Raw genomic sequence first — 20,538 nt, forward strand, 5'->3', positions numbered from 1 at the left:
TATGATGTAACCTCAAAAAGTTATAAATTTTGGTCAGTTTCTCATACTGTCTCACGAATTATCCTCAATTTGTCCTATTAAACAAGTAATTACTGATCATTTTAAAGTTATTAATGAGTTGAGTATGGAAATAAACAGTATTGCGATTGCTAGGAGGATAAAGTGAGGCCATTTAAGGTTGAAGACATTTTGAGAAGTGTTTAGCTATGAAAGTGTCTTATGTTTAAAAAATTGTTGCTTATAATTAGGGTTTATAAGACATAAGACAACGCACAAGATAGTTCGTAACCACTTGAAATAACATTAGAAAAGACATATGTCTTGAATTCTGAATGCTTTCTTGAGCCTTGGGATCATTGTTTTAGTAAAATAAATGCTCAGACATTTACTGACACCAGAATTACACAGTTAGAAAGAATTGATACATTACAGGTCTAGAACAACTGGATTCAGTATGTCTTATATCATAAGATACATAACTGTTTGCCGACAGAATCATTATTAAATGGTAAGGCATATAAAATTACAGCCAGGTATATGTTAAAATAATAGACACTCAGAATTTATCACTTCTTCCTGGTGTTACACTCTGTTATTCTCTACCCTTCCCAGATTGCATTCATTGTATCTGCATGACAGAAACACTGTGCATTACTGGTCTACTGTACATCTTCTTTCAATTACACATGCAAGAGTCAGTGGGAAAAACTAGGTCTGATAGAGAAATTTATGTCATGGAAATCAAGAGACACTACAACCCAGTGTTCCCAATCTATACTCCCACCCCAGAGCTGGTTTATTAAATAAATATACACAAGCATATCCCTTACTTAGCTTCTTTTAGACAGTTAGTACGAAGTAAAGGCAAGTGATCCTAATTGGATCTATCAAAAAAGAAGAATATGGAGGAAGAGGAGGAAGAATAAAATGGAGGAAGAGGAAGAAGAAAAGAGAGATCAGAATAGAAAGGAGGTTGTTTGGATAGGATACAATCTCCAGGTTTAATTTATAATCACTGCGTTTATTTGAATAGGTTTGGCCCAATAGACTGAAACCTGGGTCCAAAGAGAGTGGCACTATTAAGAGATTTGGCCTTGTTGGAAGAGACAGGCTTTTAGGTCTAATATGTTCATGCTAGGCCCAGAGAAATATACAGTTTCCTTATGTTCTCTGTGGGTCAAGATGTAGTACTCTGAGCTCCTTCTCAGGATCAGTCTTCCTGTACACGGTCATGCTTCACACCATGAAAATGGATTAAACTTTTGAAACTGTCAGCCAGCCCCAATTAAATGTTTTCCTGTATAAAAATTGTTGTGATGATATTGTCTCTTCACAGCAATAAAGTACTGAGAAAGTCATAAGAATTTTCTTCAGAAGCATATTGGTCTAAATATTTATATTAGAACACTGAATTAGAATTCTAAATGTGTAACACATAATTTGTTATCTAGGTATATTTGGATTTGTTCACAGGTCAGCTAAGTAGGAGGGATTATCAGCTTCACAGGTCATTAAAACATGCTCACAATTTATCTACCAAGTTTTGCAAAAATAAAGAAATTCAGGAATGGAATAAAATCCAGTCTTCAATATTTAAAAAATAAGATGAACATAGAGATTAAAAGATAAGATATTTGATGGTAGATTAGCAACTTTTAAAATGAAATGTTTATGATAAGCCATGTAATCTACAAATTTTATTTCATTTTTATAATAATAATAATAATAATAATAATAATAATAATAACAATAATAAATAAACTAGCTTGCTAGTAAGTGAGGACTTGCGATGAATAACAGGCATATATTCAGTAAGTCAAATACTGGTGTTTGTCAAGTGAGCATACGTAGTATCAAGTCTTATAATTGAAAGCAGATGCTCTTTATTAGTTACTGAAGAAATAAATATAAACTATTGTCAGAGGAAAGTAAATTAATACTGAAACAAAGCACAGTATACTAATCTTCCTGCATTTCTAGATTTTTGACTTGTCTTTATACTACAATTGTTAAGAGGGTGTGAGCAGCTTCCTCTTTCTAATCCCATTTAATCTATGAAACTTATAGGAGAAATACATGTAGATGTACTGACTTTTAAATATCTTCACAGACTATTCCAGAGTAGGTAATAGTTTACCTCAGATTTCAATGATGCACCCATGCTATGATTGGTCTCATTTTATTATCTTCCCTATTTCCCTAATAAAGAATGTTCCTCCTTTAATTCCTTTAAATTCCTCCTTTAATTCCTCCTCCTTCTTTGGTATTCAGAGGACATACTGGAAGGATGCTACCACCACTTTAGTCAAGCAATTACACCTTATTCTTTCTTGGCTTACCCTGCTTGTCCACTTTAGTTGTGGTAATAATCACAGAAAATCAAGTAATTCCTATTTTACCAGAGGAGTCTCTCTCTTATACATCTGCCACATTTGAAGCAGAATATAGGGAACAAATTTTTAGAACTGACATCTATTGAATTTAAAATAAAAATAAATTTCATAAGGGTTGTGGAGCCACAGCCATGATAGGAATGAAAGTGAAATAAGAAGGGAAAGGAGTGAAAGGCAGGAAACCAGAGCACCAAACAGCAATCCATCTCTTTTTGAAGGGTGCTTAAAGGGGAAGCATGGGGAGGGTGTCTATTCTCTCAAAAGTCACCTACTCTGATAATTAACACTTTTCAACCCAAATTTAGATAAAAAGCAAAGTGGAGCAGACATTGTTTTCAAAGTCCAAATTATGGAGTAAAGTGAATTATGCCTGAGATTTGCACCTAAAAAATGTTGCATTTATTCCTACAGTCCCCCAGATCAAACTACTGACTTTTGATATTCTACTGTTCTCTGAGAAATGAATAGACAGAAAATCTGCGACATATAATAATGTAAAAGATGTATGACCTCAGAAAAAATTATACCCCGTATTTTGACTGAAAAAATTATACCCCCTATATGCTGCATGACATTCTCACAATGACAGGCAGCAGCAGTGGGCACAACTCCAACAGTCATGAGTTCATGACTTCCAGCAGCTGGTTCTCCCCAGTGCAAAAGCTATGGTGTGTCGTCGGCTAAGTGCATGAAATCCACTTTGACTGACCATATTCTCAATGCACATGAGTTACAGGACACAACTTTCTCATCTGTCAGAAGTTTGGGTGCTCAGTCACTGGTCATCAGTGAGTTTTAGTGCACATATGGTTGCACATGGTACTCCTTAGGTGATGACCATCTTCAACTTGGAGTGTGAAAAGCAGCCATTCTCATTTTCATTCACAGTTAAAAATACTACAATCCTAGAGACAGGAGTTAAAAAATAACTGGTTTTGATCTGAGTTGGAATCCAGACTCTGTCACTTCCCAACCTTAGGGTTACAGGAGACTTGTACACTTATATAATTGGAAATAGAATGGGGCTAACAAGTCCTAAGAATAAAAGAGGAAAAGGGAAATAGCAATTCTATTTAGAGACTTTTGTACATCAGAGCATGCTTCCCTGATCCCCTCTCACATTTAAAGTGAAAAGGAAGTCCTAGGAGTTTGTAGTACCATTAAAAATATTTCTGCGATAATGCAGGGAAATAATTTTAGACCATACATAGAGGCTAAGGGAGCAGCTCTGTGGTAAAGGAACGCTCAGCCTGTGTGAGACCTGGACGTGACCTTCACATCAATAAATCCCCGCTGGAGGGTATGTGGGCAATGGGAACATTCATTCATTGCTGGTGGGAGTGCCATTTGGAGGTTTCTCAGAAAACCGGGAAATAGTTCTAACCCAAGACATAGCTATACCACTCCTGAGCATATACCAAAAGATGTTCCAACATCCCTCAAACACTTGCTCAATTTTATTCATTTTAGTCAGACACTGAAAACAACCTAAATGACCCTTTGCTGAAGAATGGATACAGAAGACGTGGTACATCTACAGAATGGAATATTATTCCAGTATTAAAAAAAAAATGACATCATGAATTTTGCAGGCAAATGGAGAATATCATCCTGAGTGCTGTAACCCAATCCCAAAAGGACATGCCTGGTATGTATTTACTAATAAGTGATTTTAGTCATAAAACACAGGATACTCATGCTACATTCCACAGACCCAAAGAAGTTAAACAAGAAGGAAGACTCAATTGAGAATGCTTGAAACTCACATAGAAGATGAATAAAAAGGTCATTAGAGTCAGATGGAGGGATGGAACTGGGTGGAAGAGGGAATGAGAAGGGGAATGGGGGCAATTCAGGACTAGGTGTGGGAGGAAAAGGAGGGATGGCCAAATGGCCATGAGAATTAGTGGAAATCTGCAACTAACGGGTAGGAGTGGGCAACTCCAAGATGAGACAGATATGGGATAAGGGTGGTTCCCAAGATCAATGGGAGCATCCTTAGCTGTGACTCACAGCACTGGGGATATGGTACCGAAAGAGGCCACCTCCTGTAGCCAAGGCAGAAACCTTGGTGGAACAACACATACACCATCCCATCCATGAAACTTGACCCAAAATCTATCCTGTCTTCAAGATATGCAGGGACAGGGGATGGATCAAAGACTTAGAGAATGGCCAACCAATAACTGGCCCAACTAGAGATGCACCCTAGGACAAACACTAATCCCTAACACCATTAATGATGCTCTGTTATGCTTGCAGACAGGAGTCTAGCATGGCTGTCCCCAGAGAGGCTCCACCGAGCAGCTGACTCAGACAGATGTAGGTACCCACAGCCAAACAGTAGGCAGAAGTTGAGGACTCTTATGTAAGAATTAGAAGGAAGGATTTGGGGACCAGGAGGGTACTGGAACATCATAAAAAGACCAACAGAAGCACTAACCTGGATCTTTGAGGATCTCAGAGACTGAACCACCAATGAAAGTACATACACAGGTTAGACCTAGGCCTCTCTGCACAAATGCAGCCTGGACTTCATATGGGTCCTGAACAACTTGTGGTGGGTGTTCCCAAAAGCTGTGCCTGCATGTGGGATGTTTTCTAACTCGGCTGCCATGTCTGGTTTAAGTGGCAGTGGATATGCCTAGACTTTTAGAGACTTTATGTGTAAGGGTAGGTGGATATTCAGGAAGAACCCTACCTGGTCAGAGGAGAAGGGATTGGGGAATGTGGAGAAGGAATGTTGGAGGGGTGACCAGGAGGGGGCAATGGGCAGGATGTAAAGTGAATTAAATTAAAAAATAATAAAGTTGAAAAAAAAACACCTGAGAGGTGGTGTCACATGTCTTTAATCCCAGCACTTAGGAGGCAGAGCCAGACAGTATATAAGTGATATGTGGGTTCAGTATAATTCTAAAATTAGTAAAAGAATGTAAAGAAATTAAAAGAGGCAAAACAACCTGGAAACGAATAGTAAGGTTGGGGAATCAGTTTACCAAATTGATATTTAATATGCAGTTCCAGTATGGCAAACATGAAACACAAAGGAAAAATCTGGGAATGGACCCCACAGTCCCCAAAAGGCCTAATTGATCTTGAAAGTAGACATTCAATAGAGCAGAGACAGCTCTTTCCAATAACCCTAGTGTTACTCAAACCTGTCAGTCAGAGATCAAATAGAAACTTTGACTACTTCAAAACTTACATAGAAATTCAATCAAAATAGATCATGGACTTAACTGTAAAACAATAAAATAGGACACCAATAAAAACGTTAAGACCGAGATTAAAAAAAAAAAGAAAAGAAAAGAAAAGAAAAGAAAGCTTCAGACCAAGGCCTTGGTAAAGAGTCATTCATACAAGGAAATATTGATAAACTAAACGTTGCCTGTTAAAGGCCACGTTAGGAGGAAACGCTGCAGCAGAAGCTTCTTTGTGTAGCCCTGGCCAACCTGGAACTCTCTGTAGACCAGACTGATCTGAAACACAGGGATACACCTACCTCTGTTTCCCTAGTTCTGGGATTAAAGACATGGGCCACCACTGCATGTGCGGGGAAATATATTTTTTAAAAAAAACTACCAGATTGTAATAAATACCAGATGAATTTTACCTAATATGTAAAGAACTAAACAAATTAAAAAACTAATAGGAAATTCAACCAAGGGTGTATTAAAAATATTCACTGATAATTCATCAGGAAACAAGAAATTCCAAATGAAACGACTAAATTCCAAATTAATCATCTAGCAGAGTGGCACTGTGCTTGCAAATTCCTCTGCAGAATGACAGAGGAGAACTGAAGCGACCTCTGATCTACTGAAGTTCTCCTGAAGTGTGCTAAAAACAAGACAAAGCTCCTTTCTGGGACTGGGTCAAGGTTTGAGATGGCTAGATGCTCTTCCAGAGGACCCAGGTTTATTTCCCAGCATTCATATGGTTGTTCACAACTACCTAAAACTCTAGTACCAGAAGGTTCCATATTGTCTTCTGACCTCTAAGTACATCAGGCTCACACATGGTGCACACATACATGCAAACTCAACATTCACATTCATAAAAATATTAAAAGGGAGAGAGAGACATACTCTAGTATTTCACTCGTGCTTTCTACATGCTTCTGTCACACCATGGAGTTCAACCAACCAAGCTCAGACACAGGAGTCTTACACATGTAGAAAAGGAAGGGTATTTCACCTTTATAAACCTGTAATTTAGATGAGTGCCAGGGGTTGGTGATTTAGCTCAGTGGTAGAATGCTTGCTAGTACAAGGCCCTGGGTTTGGTCCCCAGCTCTGAGAAAAAGAAAAAGGAAAAAAAATTAGATGAGTGCCTCTTTCAGGGTAGCACAGTTCATAAGGGAGCATAGTAAGCCACTCACACTCTGTCTATATTCCCCAGGCCATGTTCCAATTCTTACATATGAGGGCTTTTCACTCAAATGCTTCTTTAAAATTCTTTCTGGCAAAGGACTTGGTAAAATTCAAAGAGGGAGGTAATGAAAGCTTAATGTAGGCAATGCAAAATTAGGTGGGAGATTAGAAAAAAACAATTAGAATCTTTTCATTAGTGTTCGTTTGAGGAGGAGACTTGGGTGGGGAGGTGTTTGAGACAGGTTCTTTGTGTGTAGCTTTGGCTGTCCTCAAACTCAAAATCCTCCTGACTCAGGCTCTCAAGTGCTGGTATTACTGGGCTTGCCCCCACACCCAGCTGTGAAGTTCTTGATATAGGAAACAGAATAGTGTGTGTGTAAGTGTCAGGGACAAGAAGGACTACCCAACAGTTTCTACACTTAGTATCAGTTTTCTTTGCTTTAATCTTTCTGTACCAGAGATGAAATAAGCTGAGTAGGTTATAATATTTCACTTTATTTGGTAAGTGTTGATTTCCCTGTGTAAACAGGTAAAAGTTTTGCCTTTAAAGAAGATATGCTCTAGGATCTCCTTCAAAACCATTAAAAAATATGTACCAAGCAATAAGAAGCCTGCCTGACTCAAATGCAAATGCGTGTCAATGAACTATTAGGTGATGACTAGATTTTTCTTTTCTTTTCCACTAAATAGAACAGAAGAACTATTTTACTGTATGAAACAAATTTTCTATCAATGTTTCAATGAAAACCTTATACTGCATACTATAGAGAGTATCACTCAAGAGGCCAAGGTGTAGCTGAGTATAAGGATATGGTTAGTATGCTCAAGGCTTTGTTGTAAATTCCAAACATGTGTATGTGCATGTGTGCACATTTTTTTCCACTACATTCTAAGAGATATATAGATGACATGTCTTATTTATTAGCAAAGTAGCCAACTTCCTAATTTTTTTTCAATACTTCCTTTAAAATGTATTTTATTGGGGCTGGACAGGTGGCTGTTCCTCCAGAGTATCCGGGTTTAATTCCTAGGACTCACATGGCAGCTCACAACTGTCTGCAACTCCAGTTCAAGAAGAATCTGAAGATATAGATATAGATATAGATATAGATATAGATATAGATATAGATATAGATACACAAGGTACTGTACTGTACTCAAGGTCTTTGGATATTGGCCCACTGGGGGGGGGCATAGGAGCACAGTGCATTGGGTCCCTGTATCCACAAAACAGCTGGGTGTGCTTCCCTTCTATCTCTGTGCATAGCCATCACTCCAGGAACAAGAGGCTTTCCATTGGCTCCTCTTGTTCTTTCTTGGGCAGTCCCTGACCCAGTGTCCTTTTTCTTTGCATTAGGCACACTGATCTTTAGCCAGGAATTCTCTTCTGTTGCCAGGTACTATCTTCCTAGGCTCCCTAACTACTGTGGCAAATATATGTTCCTCTCTTGTCTTTTATCTCTGTTTAGCTCTCTAGCTTCCTTTTTTATCTCTTTTCTTCCCTAGCTTCCTGCTCTTTTTACCTCTTTCTTTCTTTTTTCAGTCTCTCTGTCTGCATCTTCTTCTACAGCTATTAGGTGCTATCCACTTTTGTGTACAGATCCTGAACCACACAACTTATTTTCTCTGCAACTTACAATAACTCTCTCAGTGACTTAACTTAAGCCTTCAAATTTCTGTAACTTTCACTTCATATCATTTCCTTACCTTAGCCAGATTGTTGGGGCATTTTCCAACCCCTAGGAGACCCACCCTTGGAGCCTGGGGGCAGACCCAGCGCTCCCTACCTTCAGACGTATTGAAGTCCACAGTCAGGAGTGAGGGCCTTCCATCCATGTCTTGAACATTCTTTCTGGCCTCTAGTAGTATTCTGCCTTTCCTCAGTGGTAAAGAAGACCTGTATCAGCAAGCATCTCAAGTGGGATGGTGAGAAAACAAGAAGAGAATCTAGAGAATAGAGGTCCACTGAAGAGGACAAATAGCATTTAGTAGTACAGCTAAACCAGGAGGCTTGTTTTGGACAAAAAGGGCATTGTAAATATAAACACAAGGTTTGTCTATGAAACAGAAAGGCGAGAAGAGGGGCAGCCTAGCTGTTACCGGCTGTCTCTGTACTTAGATTTTCCCTTAAGGAGTACCTATCTTCAGTGTCAGCTTGGTGGCTTTGCCTCTCAAGAGAACCAGCCTCCAAATGACACTAGGTTTCTAGTAACAACTACTAACAAAAGGATGGAGAGATGGTTAGAACTTGGGTGCTAGATACTAAGCAGCTGATAAAAGAATTGTAATAGTTCACCTGGGGCTTCTTGTCTCTTGCATCTAATAAAGAGATTGTTAATACTATCAACTTTTAATATTAAAAACTATACCTCTCTCAGTGTCTTTGAATACCAGGACTGCAGTAGTAGTCCTTCACCAAACTGTCTCACTGGGCTAAAGGCCCATGATAAAGAAAACATTAATCCTGACCTTGGCCACAGCCAAAGCCTGAATTCTAAATATTGACTGGCAAAACAAAGTTCTTCACAGTTGGTTGTAGATTCTTTTAAAAACTATTTAAGGGCTTCTCTGTCCCCAAAACTGAGGCATCTCTCCTTGAGGAGGAGGCTCAAGAGGGAAAGATAAAAACTCCCCGGCAGAAAACAATTTTTCTCAAGCAAAGTATTTTTAACTTTTATCTTAAGCACCAAGAGGACCAAGTAAAACTCTTTGACAAACAAAGCAGGTTCATGATTTCAAACATAGTCTTCAGTCCAAGATTTTAAACACAGTCATCAGTCCAAATTCAAAAACGAAACAAAATCTAAAAAGACAATACCACAGAAACAAACCAGACAAACAAGACCAAGACGAGGCATCCTATGAGCAATTTTCACAGATGCCTGGTACCTTCAGTACCTGGCCCAAACTGCAGCTTAACCTTAGCTGCTTCTGGGATGAGAAAGACGATCTGATTCTACCTCCCAACAGAATTCCAGATTGTCCTCTTGCCCTAACATCCGTTCAAAGGTCCACCATCAAAGACAAAGGGGTTATCACAGTCTGCCCCATGGCAAAGAAAAAGAACACCAAACACAGAAACAGAATACAGACAACAGACATTAACAAGTCAAAGCAAACTTGTCTGCGCCTAAACTTAAATAGGCAGCCGATCGCGACCTCCGGTGGAGTGGGATTTTTTGTCAGCTCCCGCCTAGGCAAAAGGAGCACTCCATCTCCTTTCTTCGAGAAAACCACAGCCAGTTCCTCCTGACTACCCACAGCTGGGCTCTCCCGGCTATTCTCTGACTGTGGAACATCTTTCAGGGGCTGCAGCTTGTGGGCTCTGGTTGTCCCCCCTTCCACAGCCAGAGGATCCTTACGGATCTCAAAGGCATCTGCACAGAGTGGGATTCCACATATACTCTCCTCTTCTACATAGTGGGATTCCACATGCACTCTCTTAACACTGACTGGTACTAAGACACACATATATACACACACGGCAAAACCAAAGCAGAGACATACAAACTGACAAATGCGGTGCCGCTCATACAGAAACACTCAGACAAACATCCAACTCACCTCCAAGGGGTCTTCTGAGTATGGGGTGGTTGCCAAGATCCCAGACAAGCCCCCAAATGAAAGATCCCAAAGAGAGACCCTTTCTAAAGTCGCGGGAAATCGTGGACCCCAGACACAGAGAGACCATTTTGGATGTAATAAGCAAAGGCGAGGTTTATTACGGAGATCTATTACCGGGATATCTGGGTCAACACGTATCCTGCGCAGGAGACAGAGGTGTCGACCCCGAAGCTCAAAAGTCAGAGGTTTATATAGGGAAGGGTAGGGGTTTGGCGTGGTTACACACAATTGGCTAATTCCTGGCGTGGCTATAAGTGATTGGCTCATTTAAAAATGGCAGTGAGATTACAGCACAGCAGGAGAGTACGTATTGACTGGAGTGTACAGGATTTTAGAAGCTAGGGGCGTATCAGGGTTTGAAGGACATCTGGTTAAGGTGTGACTCTGAGTAAGCTGGGGGAGGTGCCCTTCAGCCAGATGGTTTGGGTCAGTCCTGAAAACTCCTGCTGTTTCCTGAATTCCTTTTCTTTATTTTTATGGTCTGTTAGTCCTAGCGGCAGGACGGGGTTGCCTGGATTTGATTTTCACAGTGTTTAGCCCAGAGTTTGTGAATTTTGAAACTTACTCTTTTAACTTCATATTTTTAAACCTTAAATCTGTATAATTTTCCTTTCACCTGTAGATATTTTAGCCTGGCATACAAATCATTACTACTATGACATGTTGGTTCAGTAACATCATCTAATACAGTCAGAGGAGCTGAGGCCCCATATAAGATCTCAAAGGGGGTAAGGCTGAATCTGGAATGGGTATTTCTTGCTCTGAAGAGAGCAAGAGGGAAGGAGTGACACCCAGTCTGTGCCAGTCTCCATGGTCAATTTAATTTGGCCAGAGTCTTTTTCAGTATTTATTTATTTACTCTATCTGTCCTGAACTTTGAGGTCTGTAAATACAACATAATTTTTAATCGACCTCTAAATACTTGGCCACACCCTGGCTTACCTTGGCAATGAAAGTAGGCCTGTTGTCTGACCAGATTACCTTGGGCATTGCAGACTAGAGGAATATTTTCCATTGTCTTCTTGATGACTAACAAGGCCGTCTCTTGCTTGGTGAGGAAAGCTTTTATCTATTCTTGTAAAGGTAACTAAAAACACTAGGAGATACTTGTAACCATATTTTCTCAGTGAAGTTTACTTCGACTTCTTGTTAAACTCTCTAGGTCTCTTTGCCCTGTTTGTTTACTAAGGATTCACTTAGTGACATATCTTATACTTTTTTATTGCCTCTCTGGCTAGAATCTTAAAGTCTATTATATATACCTTAACTATTTGGACAAACTTTTCATCTCCTAAATGAGTCTATTTCTTTATTTGGCAAAGTGAGTCTTTTGTTTCCACTCTGTGGAGTATAGCTTTCTCCCCAAGTGTGTCATTCTCCTTTTATGTTTAAGCAACTTGGGCCTTTTTTTCTGTTGTACATTTTAAGTGAGGCCATCCCTTAGTCTAATTCCAGTTCATAGTGGCTGTCTCCTGCAGGCCTGTAACCAGGATAGGCTCCTGTATAGCCATTTCCTGAGTCACTTTATCTGTTTTGTTATTTTCCCATGTCACTGAATCTCTTCCCTCCTGATATCCTGGGCAATGAATAGTACTCACAGTTGCTGGATTCATCAGGACATCCAAGAGTTGGTAAAGGATCTTGTGTTGGAGGGTAGAGATTTGTCCATCCCAGATGACATTGTATTGTCCACCACAGTAGCACCCACTTATCTCTGACCTTCTTGAAGGGGACTGTTCTCGTCTGTGGACAAGGTAGCCTTGGCTTTCAGCAGGGGTCAATCAGCCAGTCGCAAAATTCTTTTTTCTACCCATGGGCTTCTGTCAGTACTTGACACTCGTGTTATGGTGGCTCCAGGTCAGGATTGGGCAGCAAGGTGACCAGACTGTCCCCAACCAGTGGAGAATCTAGTCCATGGCAACTGACCAGTGGTCCCATCCTCTGGGACATTTTACTCAAAGGCAAAACATCAGCCACTCTATCACAGTTTATGTCCTGGATTAGGTGATAATTGTTAGTGCCTGGCTGGCAGGAATGGTGTGCTCTAGGCAGAAGAGCACTAACCCACACATCTCCCAGTATCAGGTCCTGGTATACTGAGATAGGTCTTAAGGTCCACATATACAGTCTATAGATATGTATATAAATGCACTCACCCAGCCATTTTAGCAAACGCAAGCCATTTTGGAGAGCAAATTTTTAATGTGCAAGGTATAGGGGCAGTGAGGGATGACCATGGACTAGTGGGTTACCAAGCCCACGCCAAGGTCCACTGCTCTTCAGGTAGTCCATAAGGATTGTTTGTTGTCAGTAGACCCCGTACCCAAGGTCTTTGGATATTGGCCCACTAGGGGGAATAGGAGCACTGAGCACTGGGTCCCTGTATAAATAAAACAGCTGGGCGGGATTCCCTTTTATCTCTGTGCATAGCCAGCACTCTAGGACCAAGAGGCTCTCTAGTGGCCCCTCTTGTTCTTTTTTAGGCAGTCCCTGACCCAGTGTCCTTTTTCTTAGTATTAGGCACACTGACCTTTAGACAGGAATTCTCTTCTGTTGCCAGGTACTGTCTTCCTAGGTTCCCTAACTACGGTGGCCAGTATATGTTCCTCTCTTGTCTTTTATCTCCCTTTACCTCTCTAGCTTCCTCTTCTTTTTTTCTTTCTTAGCTTCTTGTTCTTTTTATCCTCTTTCTTTTTCTTTCAGTCTCTCTGTTTAACCTTACTTTCTCTGTAGTTTATACTAACTGTCTCAGCAACTTAGCTAACCCTTCAAATTTTTGTAACTTTCTCTTTATATCTTTTCCTTATCTTAGCCAGATTGGTGGGTCATTTTTCAGCCTCTCAGAGACCCACCCTTGGAGACTGGTGGCAGACCCAGCGCTCCCTAACTTCAGGCATATTGAAGCCAACAGGCAGAAGTGAGGGCCTTTCATCCATGTCTGGAACATTTTTCTCTGGTCTCTAGTAGGATTCTGTCTTTCCTCGGTGGTAAAGAAGACATATAACGGTTACTAACAAGCATCTCAAATGGGATGGTGAGAAAACAAGAGAATCTTGGAAATAGAGGTCCACTGAAGTGGGCAAATAGCATTTAGTCACACAGCTAAGCCTGGAGGCTTTTTTGGGACAAAAAGGCCTTGTGTCTGTGAAACAGAAAAGTGAGCAGAGGGTCAGGCTATCTGTTACTGGCTGTCTCTCTGGACTGAGATTTTCACTTATGGGGTACCTCTTTTCAGTGTCAGCTCCGTGGATTTATTGCTCAAGAGACCCATCCTCTAAATGCAGTAGGCTTCCAGTAAGAACTAATAACAAAAGGATGGAAAGATGGTTAGAACCTGGGTGCTAGATGTCAAGTGGCTGACAAAAGAATTGTAACCAGTTCACCTGGGGCTATCAGGACTTTTTTTTTGTCATTTTTGAGGCAGGAGTAAAAGTTGAACTGGGCTTCCTTCCACTTACATCTAATAAAGAGATTGTTAATACTATAGTATCAACCTTTAATAAAACTATAGCTATCTCCGTGTCTCTGAATACTAGTGCTGCAGTAGTAGTCCTTTAAAAAGCTGTCTCACTGGGCTAAAGGCCCATGGAAAAGAAAACAGTAATCCTGTCCTTGGTCACAGCCAAAGCCTGAAATTTAAATTTTGACTGGCAAAACAAAGTTCTTCACAGTTTGTTGTAGGTTTTTTTTGAAACTATTTTAGAGGCTTTTCTGTCCCCCAAACTGGGGCATTTCAATCACAGGGGCAGGAACTGGCTGCTATGGGGATAGGAACAAAGGCATTCCACATGTCAATGATGACTAACATGGAAGGTTATATAATGTTGGAGATTAACTCCTCCCTTGGAATAGGGCCAGATGATAAGGCAGGCTTCGTTAAAGAACTGCTCTTAATGAACACTCTCTTTCTGTGAGGAAATGTTGAAGGTCAGGCCACAAAAGGCAGAAATTCCTTTCCTGTTTTTCTTTTCTTTAGAATCCTCCCCTCACTTTCAGCCTGTTCAGATTGTTCCTCCTGTAGCATTTCTAATGTAGCCTGTCCCTTTAATGTTCCTTGTTCACAAGCAAAATTTAAATCTTTCCCAGCTTTTCACACCTGTCCACTGTGAAATTCCCAGAGATAGTGAACCAAGATGTAGCAATTCACTAAGAAATCTCTCTATAGTGTTTCTTTTCATCATAAGTCTGCTTTTTTTTCAAGCAGCTTTTGAAGAGCCAGAAAAATTGGGTGAGATTGAGAAGACCCCATGCTCACTGCAGCAGCTCCACAACTAGTTTCGCTTCCCCCTATTGTTTGGGCTTCGAGCACAAGCAGAGATAAAACACTGTGCTTCACAACTTAAAATTGGCTCTCAACCAACACACCGCCTTAGAGCGGAGTCCATAAAAGTAAATTTCCTACTCACAACACTTGTTCCATACAGGAGGCCTTATCTGGGGAAACTTTTATTTAAGGACTTTTTTTCTTCAAGGGTCTTGTTAACGTCTGTTTTAGACAGGGTCACTCACTAACCTGGAGTTCTTTATATACAACTGTTAATACTGGATAGACTGGAGAAGGGGAGTAAAGGGAGGGGCATCTCTCCTTTGAGAGGAGGCTCAAGAGAGAAAGATAAAACTCCCCGTCAGAAAACAATTTTTCTCAAGTAAAGTATTTTTAACTTAAGCACCAAGAGGACCATGTAAAACTCTTTGACGAACAAAGCAGCTTCATGATTTCAGACATAATCATCAGTCCATATTTCAAAAACAGTCGTCAGTCCAAATTCAAAAATGAAACAAAAGCCAAAAAGACACTCAACAATACCACAGAAACAAACCAGACAAACAACACTAAGACAAAGCATCCTATAACCAATATTCCCAGATACCTGGTACCTCAAGTACCTGGACCAAAGTGCAGCTTAACCTTAGCTGCTTCTGGGATGAGATGGACCTTTGGATTACACCATCAGTATTCCAGAGTGTACTCTTGTCCTAACATACAAGCACATATGTCCACTCCTATACTTAAATAGGCAGCCAAACGTGACCTCTGATGGAGTGGGATTAATCCCGCCTAGGTGAAAGGAGCATTCCATCTCTTTTGTTCCAGAAAATCACAGTCAAGTCCTCCTGACTGCCCATAGTTGGGCTCTCCCGACTGCTCTCCGCCCATGGAACATCTTTCAGGGGCTGCAGCTTGCGGGCCGGGGCGTTCCCCCTTCCTAGCCCAAGGATCTTCAGGAACCACAAAGGCATCTGCACTGAGTGGGGATACGCATCCATTCTCCTAGCACAGGGGAGGAATACACATCTTCCCTATTAACCCTGACCGGTACTAAGACACACACATATACATACATGGCAGAACCAAAACAGAGACAGACACACACTGACAAATGCGGTTCTGCTCACACAGATACACTCAGACAAACATCCAACTCACCTCCAAGGGGTCTTCAGAGTCTGGGGTGGTTGCAAAGATCCCGGATGAGCCCCCAAATGAAAGATCCCACACAGAGAGACCCTTACTCAAGTCTTGGGAAATCGTGGACCCCAGACACAGAGAGACCATTTTGGATGTAAAAAGCAAAGGCGAGGTTTATTATGGCGATCAATTATGGAGATCTCCGGGCCGACATGTATCCCTCACAGAAGACAGGGCTGTCGACCCCGAGAGGTTGGGAGAAAGAGTATTTAAAGGCAGAGGCTGTGAGCCCCAGGGGATGGAGGTATGTCAAAGGGGAATGTACAACAAGTTACAGGATTGTTTTATGGCTCCAGGAGATAAGGGGACGCCAAAAGGTTTTATGGCCCCCTAGTTCCTAGAACAGCGCTACTAAATCAGGAGAAGGGTCGGGTCTTCAGGTCCTCATTATTTTTAAAAGTTTGTCAGAATTAATGAAGCATCTGTATTTGAAACACCTCTGGTTAGGCTTGGGCCGCCGTTTTCCTGGAGTGCTCTCTGTAGGACGCAATGGCTGGAAAGCACAAGCAGGGGCTTAAATAAACATCACAGGGGCAGAACAAAGAACAGTTACTCACACCGGATGAAAAAGCAAAGTAGTTCCCTTGTATTTTTAACAATCTGTCTTCCAGAGACAGGTCCTGTTGCTGAGTTTTGGGCTAATTTAAAACTCTATCTCTCACTACCATCTCCCGTCAACCCAGCATCCCTGGTTTAACATCTTTTAAATCTATGTTTTATCTTTGGTGCCCTGTTACCTTCTGGGAAACACCCCACTTCCCAGTATGGTTCTATTCTCTTTCACCTACATGGTAGGCTGCTTTGTCTCCTGTAGCTCTTAACTCTGATCCTTCTAACACTGGATCACTCTTCATCCCCTCTCTCCTAATCCCTTGCCCTGTCTTTCTGTCTTTCTGCTCAGCTATTGGCTATGGCAAATCTTTATTATCAGTTGTAGCTCTCAGGGACTCTCATGTCTGGAAGTGTGGCATTTGGGGAGTCAATATAAAACAATTCTCAAAACCAGATATTGGTACTTTACACATACATTCCTGATATTGAATAAAGAAACTATATTTAAGAATATAGGAATTTGATCCTCAGTACTAGGTAGGGTAAGCATAAAGATGAAAATAGCACACATTTTGACTGTGTAATCTGTTCATATTTTGCTGGCTAGAAATTAGGCACATGCATACTCTTGTGTAGTGAGCCATTTTGGATTTGGGCCTGGCCGTTTTGTGAACTGTTTAGCTCAAAGTGGCTACGTGACTCTTGGCCACACATACTCCTCTCAGAGCCTCTCCCAGGAAGACCCTGGGAGCAATGACAGAATGTTTCAGCCTGAGCAAAACACCGGATGTCCCTGAGCAGATTCCTGAAATGGGTTTGACCTTTTCAAAGAACATGTACCCAGAAGATTGTTGCCTCGTTGTAATAGGAGGATATCTTGCAGTGTAGTGATTCACCTTATATCCTTGGACACTTCCCAAACTCCCCCTCCCTAAGCTTTAGTTCCCACTTCTATTCCTGCCTTTAAAAGTGCTTTAAATGCTGTACATTTCTCTCAATAAATGAGACCTTGACAACGGAACTTTTGCTTGGCCTCATTCTTCTCCTGCCCCCCTTTTAGGCCGAAGTGTAGCGCCCCTTTGGGACCCTGAATAATTGGGACCTAAACAGGGACCCCAAAGTACAGCCAATTATCAGACAACGGACACAGAAGATCCGCGGAGAGATTGAGGACTCTTCAGGCTTCATCGCTTGTGCATTGCTGGAGAAGGAAATAAGACTGGTCAAATAAGTGTCATCACATCGCCATGGGGAAAGTATTGGCTAAGGAGGCTTGATTCATAGGAGAGATCAAGCGCTCACTCAGGGAGAGAGGAAAGAGTTAAGAAACAGGATTTAATCAAATTGTCTTGCTTTGTTGATGAAAAGTGTCCTTGGCTAGTTTTAAGGGTCCCCAATATACACCCCCTTACTTGGAATAAGGTGGGTCAAGACATTAATAAACTGTTGAAAGCTGGTGACCCAGTGTCTGTGGCATTTTTCAGTTATTGGGGTAAGATGATCTAGAAAAGGCCTTGATGATGTGGGCTAACGTAAGTAAAACTTGTAATAAAAAAGGGACAAGATAATGGTAATGTTTTTTTATGTATGCGTTCTTTTAGAGTTATGTTTTAGTCTTTGGACTCTGATCAGAGATAGTTTACACCCTAGACATGAGAGAGAATGGGTTTGGGAAAAAGAGTCCTCCCGGACTCTCCAAGGATGCTTTGGAGAAAGAGAAAAACTTTCAGAGCTCTCCTAGGAACAAAAGGAAGGCAGGAAATGTCCTTCATCTCTGCTGGCTCTTATTGGAGAAATGCTTATTTCTGGTTCTGGGTTCCATAGGTAGGATATCTGGGTCCCTTCGGTGGGACATCATCTAGTTTTTCTCCCTCTATATCTATTGTCTGTCCTTGGTGCACCAAGCTGGCCATGTCTGTCAGTTTATGACTGTGGTTTTTGTGAAAGACCCCCTCCCAGAAAGGGAATTGTGCAAGCCCAAGGCCCTCAACTATAAATGTAAAAAGTAAGTTTTTAGATATGTGGGACAAGCTGACCCATCATTTAGACGAAACAGACCAGAAAAGAAAACATAATGTAGAAACCAGACTAAATTATGGGCACTGCTCCATAGGCCACCTGGCAGGAAAAGAAAAAGTCCCTGACCCCCCGGAAGCCCTGACCACCATGTACTTTTTGCTAACTCACTGTTATGATTGTAGCCAAAGTAGGTAACATACACGTATGCCTCATTTACTCCACCAATCACATCCCTGTAACCATGCATCTGCTTCTGTAAGCCTGCTTCTGCTCCCCAATATCCTATAAAAACCCGTCCCTGGTTCTGCTAGGCGCGCCAGTCGTCCGAATTGACTGGGACGCCCACAGATACCTGTGTATCCTGATCAATAAAAATCCTCTTGCAGATTGCAGCCTGTGGACTCGGACTGGTCATTGGGCTCGAGGATCTCCCTCCTGAGGGAAGATTCTCTCTGAGTCTTACATTTGTATCTCGTTGTTTAAGTGTTTTATGTTTCATGTTCAAAAGAAAAAAATGGTAAAAACTTTATCTGGCAGGCATTCACACTTTGACTTGGTTTTAACTCGTTTCACCAAAAAAAAAAAAAAAAAGGAACATATTAATAAAAAACTGTTTTCAGTTTGCCTTTAGAGCCCTGTAGCTTTTGCTACGGTCCTAGGTCAGCTGCAGAAGCTGCCCGGGGCTGAGCGTCTGCAGGAGCTGAACTTAAAGGCACCAATAGCTAGCTCCTCAGCTTCTATGGTATGGGAGCTGATGGCTGTTTCTCCTAGAACAATCACTGACTTATTATTTGACTTAACAGGTGACAAGGTTCTCCTCTTAAAATCACAACCTGAAAAGTAAAAATGGTGCTTGGTCTAAATATTAAAGACATGTGTAGCCACTTCAATTTTGTTTCTGACGGTTCTAAATGTATAAATATGCTCTACATGCCTTGGTCATAGATTATTGGCTTTTAAGTTATTGGATATGGTTAAAAAGGTTTAACATTGGTAACAGAAAGTTGGCCTAAAACTGAATTTTGGATAAAGTCATTCTAGACAACATATTGCATGAGCCAACCTAGGGAAACACGTCTAAATTGAGACAATATTTTCATGGAATTCTTATCCTAGAAACCAGGCTTCTAAAAGAATTTAGGGCAATGTCTCTTTGATGAGTTATTGGAGACTGCACCATCATGTGTTCATATGTAGTTATTGGCAGTCAAACTTTGTAGCATGAAGAATAGACTCAGTATTTTGGAGACTATAGAGACTAGGTTGTTGGAGGTTGAGTTTTTCTTTCCAAAGTTGTGGTTTGCCCTGAAGTTACCTATATTTTGATGCTAATTCAACTGCCTCAAGGACAGCTGCCTAGTCACATACTCAGAACTCAAGTGACATTCCAAAGCAGTCGCTGGTCTCTGGTTTTACGAGGAGAACTTAAAGATTGTGATTAAACATTGCCAGTGTTACATTGACTTGCTAAAACTTATTTATTAAAACAAAAAAAAAACAAAAAACAGGTTGAGATTGTTACAAGATTTATGAAGGATTGAAGAGGTTTTAGAACTTGTGAAAGCATTACACCTTGTTTGTTTACTCCAACTGCCATTTCAAGATAGATTTAGAAGATTGATTTATACAATTTGTTTACATCCTGGCGATTGTGAGTTTTCATTTCATGAGCTTGCCAATAATTTTAGAGGGCCCAAAAAGTGATATCATTAAAAATTTTACAAAAAAATATTTATAATAACCATATATTATGTAATTTTGTCACTTCTTCAATGTAAGAAGTTAAAACTTTAAATCTTTAAATGTAAATGGAAATTTTTACTACAAACCTTTCTTCTCAAAATGAGCTTTAATATTTGGGGAGTAGCTGTAACACTACTCCAGAAAAGAATATTTGAAACTAATTTAAAGCTTCTACGGATATGTTAATTGGCTAAGTACCTCCCCTTACCAGAGGACTTAGGCCTTTATTTGTTATCCTCATTGGAGATAAAGCTTCAGTTTTGTTAATACAGAATTGTAGGCTAGAGTCTTTTTTTTTAACTTTTCTTTTTTTCTGAGCTGAGGACCGAACCCAGGGCCTTGAGCTTGCTAGGCACGCGCTCTA

General features: G+C 40.8%; 1 protein-coding gene and 1 long non-coding RNA gene across 2 annotated transcripts in view; one reads left to right on the forward strand and one right to left on the reverse strand.

Moving 5' to 3' along the window:
- The window catches only part of LOC147997962 (uncharacterized), a 50,020-nt gene extending 41,390 nt beyond the window's left edge, over positions 1 to 8,630 (reverse strand). The window contains exons 1-2 of the mRNA XM_087601390.1: positions 8,554 to 8,630; positions 6,591 to 6,688 (exon numbers count right to left, since the gene is read on the reverse strand). The gene's annotated coding sequence lies outside the window, so the exon portion shown is untranslated. The remainder of the gene's footprint in view (positions 1 to 6,590; positions 6,689 to 8,553) is intronic.
- Positions 1 to 20,538, forward strand: part of LOC147997963 (uncharacterized) — a 30,547-nt gene that overhangs the window by 7,366 nt on the left and 2,643 nt on the right. The window contains exon 2 of the long non-coding RNA XR_015647414.1: positions 3,864 to 4,041. This is a non-coding gene — a long non-coding RNA (uncharacterized LOC147997963). The remainder of the gene's footprint in view (positions 1 to 3,863; positions 4,042 to 20,538) is intronic.

Source organism: Rattus norvegicus, chromosome Y (assembly GCF_021556685.1).
Source record: "Rattus norvegicus strain SHRSP/BbbUtx chromosome Y, alternate assembly SHRSP_T2T, whole genome shotgun sequence".
In the NCBI taxonomy this organism is placed as follows: Eukaryota; Metazoa; Chordata; class Mammalia; order Rodentia; family Muridae; genus Rattus; species Rattus norvegicus.